The sequence below is a fragment of the Sceloporus undulatus genome, chromosome 9 (genome assembly GCF_019175285.1).
Source record: "Sceloporus undulatus isolate JIND9_A2432 ecotype Alabama chromosome 9, SceUnd_v1.1, whole genome shotgun sequence".
NCBI lineage: Eukaryota > Metazoa > Chordata > Lepidosauria > Squamata > Phrynosomatidae > Sceloporus > Sceloporus undulatus.
The window spans coordinates 27319222-27326627 of NC_056530.1; the positions used below are offsets into that span (position 1 = coordinate 27319222).

Sequence of the window (7406 nt, forward strand, 5' to 3'; positions counted from 1 at the left end):
TTTAAATGCCATGGCTCAATGCTACGCAATTCTGGGACGTGTCGCTCTGTGAGCTATTTAGCCTCCTCTGTCAGAGAGCATTGGTGCCATAAGAAACGACAAAACCCGAGGATCCCACAACATGGAGCCCTGGCATTTAAAGTGGCACATTGTTTCTGCGGTGCAGATGCAGCCTTCAGTCTTGCAAAGAAGGACGGAATTACAAGTAACTTACTATTCGTAGCTAGTTACATCAGGCACCTTATCCCACAACTACAAATCTAACCATTGCAGGGAGTTGTTCAACTCCATGCATTCAGAGAGCTTAAATTTTTGGAGTGCAACCGGCCGGGAAATTTGGAGAGCTGTACCCCAGATTTATATACATACATACAAATACCCATGCCTTCTGGCTTCTTGCACCCCATGCCAAGTGGAAGAGCGGACGAGGGTCCCGGGAAGACTAAAAGGTCACTGCCAAGGTGCCAGCTGTGCCCAGCTGGGTTCCCCAGATGCCCCTGTCCGAAATCCGTTTCCCCCAACTCCTCTTTGGATGAACCGTTGCAACGCAAACAGGCGCCTTCTGCAACTGGGCTTGCATGAAAGTGCATGAATAGGGGTCTTTCTCCTCCTGCCAGGCTGGAGGTGGAAGGGGCACGGAAAGGGCAGCAAATGCCACTTGCGGCTACGTCAGACCCGCCCAGGGCTACTCTTTGCGACAGGGAGGCATTGAGGAGAAGTTGGCAACACAACAGGAATGCCCTGGAGCTTGTGCGATATAGCACTATATTACACTTTAGCTGCCCTGGCCAGATCCGACAGTTTGGGGAGGAACTTATGAATAGGGTGGTGCCATGGCAATTCAAGTGGCATCATGTCCCTATTGTTGGGTAGTGTAGATGGATGGGTCCCCCAAGGAAACAGCAAGTTGACTTCCACTTTAACCATTCACAGCCATGGAAATGCTTTGGGTGACTTTGGGCAAGTCACACTCTCTCAGCCTATGAGAACCAACCAACCAATCAACTGGTTTTCATTGGTGCAAAGTAAAGTGTTTTAAGGTGCCAAAAAGGTGCAAAGCAAAGTGATGAAGCCAAGCATCTGCAATCCTCCAGGTTGATGGAGTGCAACTCCCAGCATCTCTCTCTATTGGCTATGCTACGATAGGACTTCCAATCCAACATCTTGAGGCATGCATGACTATCAAAGGCGCATTGGTAGGTAAGTCGCATTTTCAGGAGGCTTCCATTAGGATCGTTCTCATAGTCCCACAAAACCGTACAGAGGCAACGTACGGAGACCTCCATCTTTCCTGCCTTGATCAATTTCACTTTTAATAACATCAATGTTATACCTCCATTTTATATTGCACATTTCGCGACTGTATACATCCTACGCATGCAAATTTGCAAATGCATAGTATATGTATACAAATGCACAAATAGGTGGTATGCAAAGATACTATGCAGGATGTTTTGGACCCTTCCAAGTGAAGATGCCAAACCCATTCCATCCGTTCTTGCACCAACTACCCATAGAAAGGGACGGCTGTGTTACCTGGATTACGCCTCTTTGTTGCATGCGCCAGGTTGCAGGTCCAATAATCTCCGGCGTTTCAAAAGGATCAACAGGCAGGTGATGGGATCAACCTTGATCCGCTGGGAAGCCTGGGGAGCAGAAGCAGAAAACAGTCAGAGCAGAATAAATAGAGTAACTAGTCCAACCTGGGGACCTTTGCACACTACAACGTTATGGCACCGCGGTTCCACTTTAACCGTCATTGCAACATCCTACGCAATCCTAGGTTTGGATGCAAATGTATCCTTTTCTTGGCAAGGTTTGTTCAGGGGAGGCTTTGCCATTGCCTTCCCTTAAGGCTGAGACAGTGTGACTTGCCCAAGGTGGGTTTCACGGCCGAGTTGGGAATCAAACCCTGGTCTCCAGAGTCTTGGAGATGAGACCCAAACCTAACCGTTACAGCCATTTACATTTCATGTGCACCTGATGCAGCACATTGTCTGCAGGTAATTTTTGACACACTATTTTCGGTCACTCTGTGCATCATTTTGTGAGCATTAAATCATTTTGTGTGCATTAAACCACAGGATAGCATAGAAAATCATAGTTAATCCCCTGCCATCCCACTCTTCTGTCTAGTTTTAAAATGTCCCGGTTTTGCTCTCCTCCTCCTCCTTCCCGCTTTCTATCCTCAGTTGCTGCAAACTGGGTTCGAAACGCAAAAGTAGTTATGCGTCGCACAGATTTTAGTGATTTGTCTGTTGTTTGATTATTAATTGGTTGTTTTAGTAATTCGATCATTCAATTGCATTTTGTTAGGAGGTTTAGGGAGGGGCAGAGTTACAATGCCGTCGTGCCGATATGGTATTATATGGGTTTGCTTTAATGCAAGCCGCTTCGATCGTTCGGAGGAGCGGGATATTAATTAATTAATTATTACTGCATGCGGCCAGCATAAAATAAATGGTCCCTTTTATTCAAGTCCCTTTCTTTTTACCTCTGCAGGGTTGCGTCTGTGAATCTAGGTTCGCAGCAGTACGATTCCTTGGATGCATGAAATGCACAAGTCTCATTGTGATACATTTCCTTCCTTATCCAAGGCCGCGCACCGATTGTTCTGACTGTCGCAACACACAAGACCTGGAGTTTTACACCCGGTCCAAGGCATCTCAACACATTCCAGATTAAGGCATGGATCTCTTGCAAAAAGAGATCCATGTTTATAGGGTTTTATGTGGGTTTTTTGGGCAATGTGGCCATGTTTTAGAAGAGTTTATTCCCAACGTTGCGCCGGCATCTGCGGCTTTGGCGTCTTCAGAGAATGCTGGCATAGAAGTAAGAGTGTGTGTGTGTGTGTGTATGGGCCTTTGATAGTGAGTTCCTGCATAGGAGAATGGGGTTGGACTGGGTGGCCGTTTTTGGGGTCTCTTCCAATTCTAGGATTCTATTATTATTAGTATTAACAGTATTAACATTTATTTATATGGCGCTGTTCTATGATTTTTTTCAATGGGGCTTGTACTCATAGAAGTATATCCACGAATGTAGCCTTCAAATCAGCGTTTGCAGACTAGTATTCCCAGATCTGCATCTCTGCAGACAAAGCCAGGGCTTGGAAACATCACCATTTAGCACTGCAATACCCAGAATCCCCAACATTACCATTTAGCATTGCAATACCCTGAATCCCCAACCAGCATAACCACCGACTCTGCTGGCTGTGGATTTTGGGAGAGCTGGCGTTCTAGAAAACGTAGTTTCTACCAGCTTTGTTTCAAGTCTTGGGAGCTGGCGCATGCTTTGGCTCTCGTTATGTGACGGCATGTGGCTTGCAGATGAACATATGGCCTGACATCCCAAAAATAAAGACACAGAAGCACCCAGCCTCAAAAAATCAATAACAGAGGGATGTTCCGAACAAAGTTATCTCGGAGGAACGGACCACCATCATCCTTTTAAACATGTACAGCCTGCATTTTCAATGTGCACCAGGGTTGAAATGCGCCCTGAGGTCCCATGTGTGTCGGACAAGTCCATGTGCAACCCAGGATGGGTAAAACCAGGCTTGTTGGCTATTTGTGGCGGTGGATTTGGAGGCCCAAGCGTCTTATTCCAAAGTGACACTGAGCATGAGCCAATAGCGTGGCGCTGCAGCAAACAAGGCGAGTGCTGTTTCGGCTTGCATGAATAAAACCATAGCTTGCAAGACGAGGGAAGTCATAGGTCTGTGGGTATGTGGCTTCAAGTTGCCTGTTAGAGGAGGCAGACTTCGGTTGGACATTAATAGAAGCTGAAATAGCACTCACCTTGCTTGCTGCAGTGCCACACTGCTGGCTCATGCTCAATGTCACTTTGGAATACAACGAGGAGTCACTTGGGCTTCCAAAAAGCACCCTGTAATAGGGCTGGACTTTATGGCTTCTGGTTATGGCTTTTAGGGACCCCTTCCAACTCTACACTTCTCTAATTCTATTGCATTGACATCCAAATTTGGATGCAAACCACTAAATGCGCCATAATACATGGGAACTTCAATGGGACTGCCATTCTCCTAGTCCTTAACTCCAGTCTCAAATGTCATAGTCCTTAATCCCAGTCTCTGTTACAACCAGCTATGGCAGCCAATGGTTTGAGAGTCAGACTCCGACTCTGGAGACCCGGGTTCGATTCCCAGCTCCGCCACGAACCCACTTGTGCAAGTCACACTCTCTCGGCCTCTAGAGAAAGCAATGGCAAACCTGGGCCAAGAAAGCCCTGCGATAGGTTTGTCATAGGTTCGCGATAAACTGGAAACGATATGAAGACACACAACAACAACAACAACAACAACAATAACAACAACAACAATAACAACAACAACAACAACTGAAAGACACCTCAACCTTTGAAACAAGGCATTTGCAGAGGAAGGTTTGAACCCTTCCAGCAAAGTAAATCAATCACATTCATTGAGATGCTTCCTTTGTATGTGTGGGAGGGAATGCGGGAGCATTTGAACTCAAACCACATCCTTCTGACGCCGGATTAATTGCCTCTGGATTAAAAACATGCATACGCACACAAGGCCACTTCTTAGATCCGGTCCTAGTTCTGCATCGCTTTCCGAAGTGCCTCCTAAAGCAAACCTCCTCAAGGTTTCTCTTCCACTTTCACCTTAGACTGTTAACAACTCCCATCATCCCCAGCCAGGTTGGCTGTAGGATGGACTCTGCAAGTCCACACATCTGGAAGAGACATGTGGCCCAAAACACCTGCAAGAGAGATCCAGGACACATCTGGAAAGGGATACAAGGGATACATCCAGAAGAGGGATCTGCGGCCTAACACATCTGGAAGAATGATCTATGACACATCTGGAATAGGGATCTATGACACATCTGGAATATGCATCTAGGACACATCTGGAAGAGGAATCTGTGGCCTAACACACTTAGAAGATGGATCTAAGACACATCTGGAATAGGGATCTAGGGCACATCTGGAAGAGGAATCTGTGGCCTAACACATCTGGAATAGGGATCTAGGACACATCTGGAAGAGGAATCTGTGGCCTATCACATCTGGAATAGGGATCTAGGACACATCTGGAAGAGGAATCTGTGGCCTAGCACACTTGGAAGGGGGATCCAGGATACATCTGGAATAGGGATCTAGGTCACATCTGGAAGAGGAATCTGTGGCCTAACACACTTGGAAGAGGGATCTAGGACACATCTGGAAGAGGAATCTGTGGTCTAACACACTTGGAAGAGGGATCTAGGTCACATCTCAAAAGATATGTGGGCTGGCACATCTGGAAACGATGGATCCGGATACATCTGGAAGAGGGATCTAGGTCACATCTGTAGCTTAACTCACTCGGAAGCAGGATCTAGGTCACATCTGGACAGCTATGTGGCCTAGCAGATCTGGAAAAGAGGGGATCTAGGACACATGTGGAAGACGGATCCAGACCACATCTGGACGAAGGATGTAGTTCACCTCTGGAAGAGGGATCTGTGGCTTAACACGCTCGAAAGTGGGATCTTGGTCACATTTAGAAGGCTACGTGGCCTAGCAGATCTGGAAAACAGGGGATCTAGGGCACATCTGGAATAGACCACATCTGGAAGCAGGCTATGTGGGCCAGCACATCCAGAAATGATGGATCTGAGCCACATCTGGAAGAGGGACTCTTGGCCTGAGACACCTGGAAGCGAAGGAGGATAAGGGAGGCTGCCCTTGTGGATGGATCATGCCTCTCAGCCTGACCTACCTAGCAGGGCTGTTGTGTTGGGGGAAAAGAGAGAGAGCCATTTCATCTCCTGGGAAGAAACCAGTGTATGCCAAGAAGATCATCTGGGTCTCCAGGTGCCTAGTATTTGGATGGATGGGTGGTGGAAGGAAAAGCAAGGTCGCGGAAGCCAGGCACTCTGTACATGCTCCAGTTGTGCCTTGCTGGGTTGGAAAGGCACATCTGGCAGGGGGGGGCTTTTGTCACACAATGGAGCCTCGGGGGGGGCGCCTGCCTGCCTGCCTGCCTGCCTGCCTTCCTTTTTTCCCTTTCCTTCCTTCCTTCCTAAATCCTAATCCTCTTTGCAGGTTGCAGGGCTTGCTGTGGATGCAGGGAAGGAGGCTGCAAAGTGGGGTGGCCTTTTGCAAAGCCAGCCTGGAGAGATGCCCTTCAAAAGCAGCCCCTCCATCATCCCTCTCTCAGCCTTCCCTCCATCATCCCCTCCAAGAGGCAGCCCAGCCTCCCTCCTCCCCAATCCTTCCCCCCAGAAAGAGCTGGGTCCAGGGGCAGCAGCCCAGCCTTCAAGGGGAGCCAGGCTGCTTCCTACCTCCAGATCCACCGCCTCTGCTTCCAAGCCTGGATCCGCCTTCCTCCTCTCGATCTGGGGCGGAGTGTGCAAGGCAGGGAGGCAGAGAAAGAGAGAGACCCAGATTGGGAAGGAAGGAAGGAAGAGAGGGAGGGATGGATGGAGGAAGGGGAGGGGGGCCCTGGCAATGGCAGCCTCGTCATCCTCCCTCCCTCCTTCCCTCCCCCTCCATCACTCAAGGGGAGGGGCAGAGAGAGACACACACACAGCCTCTGAGCATGGGCAGAGGGCCCCAGAGGGCAAACCCTGGCACTGGATGGGCAGAGGGGGCCTTGGCTTGTTGGGGATGATGCCCAAAGGCACCCAAGGCATGGGCCAAGCTCTCCAAGATGCACTAGTTTCCCATCCACCCACCTCCAAAAATAAATGCATGGGACAAGCTTCCCCATTAAAATGCACCCCAAAATGCATGTGGCAAGGTTTCCAAGTGTCCCCCCCAAAATGCATGTGGCTGGCAAATGCACCACAAAATATGTGCAGCCAGGTCTCCAAGCTTCTCCAGTCTCCCCCCAAAATGCATGTGGCTCCACCAGCTTCCAGATTTAAAAGGCACCCCGGTTTCCAAGCTCTGCTGGCTTCCCAACCGAAGGGCACCAAAAGAGACTGCAAGTTTTGGAAGCTTCACCTGCTTCCAAATTAAAACGCCCCACAAAACCCATGTGGCAAGCTTCCCTGGTTTCCCAAAAACACACGTGGCAAGGTTTCAATGCTTCCCCGGCTTCCCCATTAAAATGCGCCACAAATGCATGTGGCCAGCTTTCCAAGCTTTACCAGTTTCCCACTCAAAGGGCACCAAAAGAGACTGCAAGCTTTGGAAGCATTACTGGGCTTCCCAACCAAAAGGCACACACACAAAAGGCATCAAAGAGACAACAAATCTTCTGCAAAGAGGCTCTTGTTGGAGAGATGGTGCCTTTTCTTGGGACAGCCAAAAAGCTCCAAATGCATGAGGTAGGCTTTCCAAGGTGCATTGGTTTCCTTTCTCTGGCTCTCTAACCAAAAGGCACAAAAAGATATTGTAAGCTTTCGAAGCTTCGCTGGCTTTCCAAG

At 48.8% G+C, this 7406-nt stretch overlaps 1 protein-coding gene across 2 annotated transcripts in view; it reads right to left on the minus strand.

Annotated features, from left to right (window-relative positions):
- Window positions 1–6460, minus strand: part of SIPA1 (signal-induced proliferation-associated 1) — a 27724-nt gene extending 21264 nt beyond the window's left edge. For both annotated transcript variants that reach the window (XM_042440809.1, XM_042440812.1), the window contains exons 1-2: window positions 6318–6460; window positions 1537–1646 (exon numbers count right to left, since the gene is read on the minus strand). The gene's annotated coding sequence lies outside the window, so the exon portion shown is untranslated. The remainder of the gene's footprint in view (window positions 1–1536; window positions 1647–6317) is intronic.
- Window positions 6461–7406: the final 946 nt, after the last annotated feature.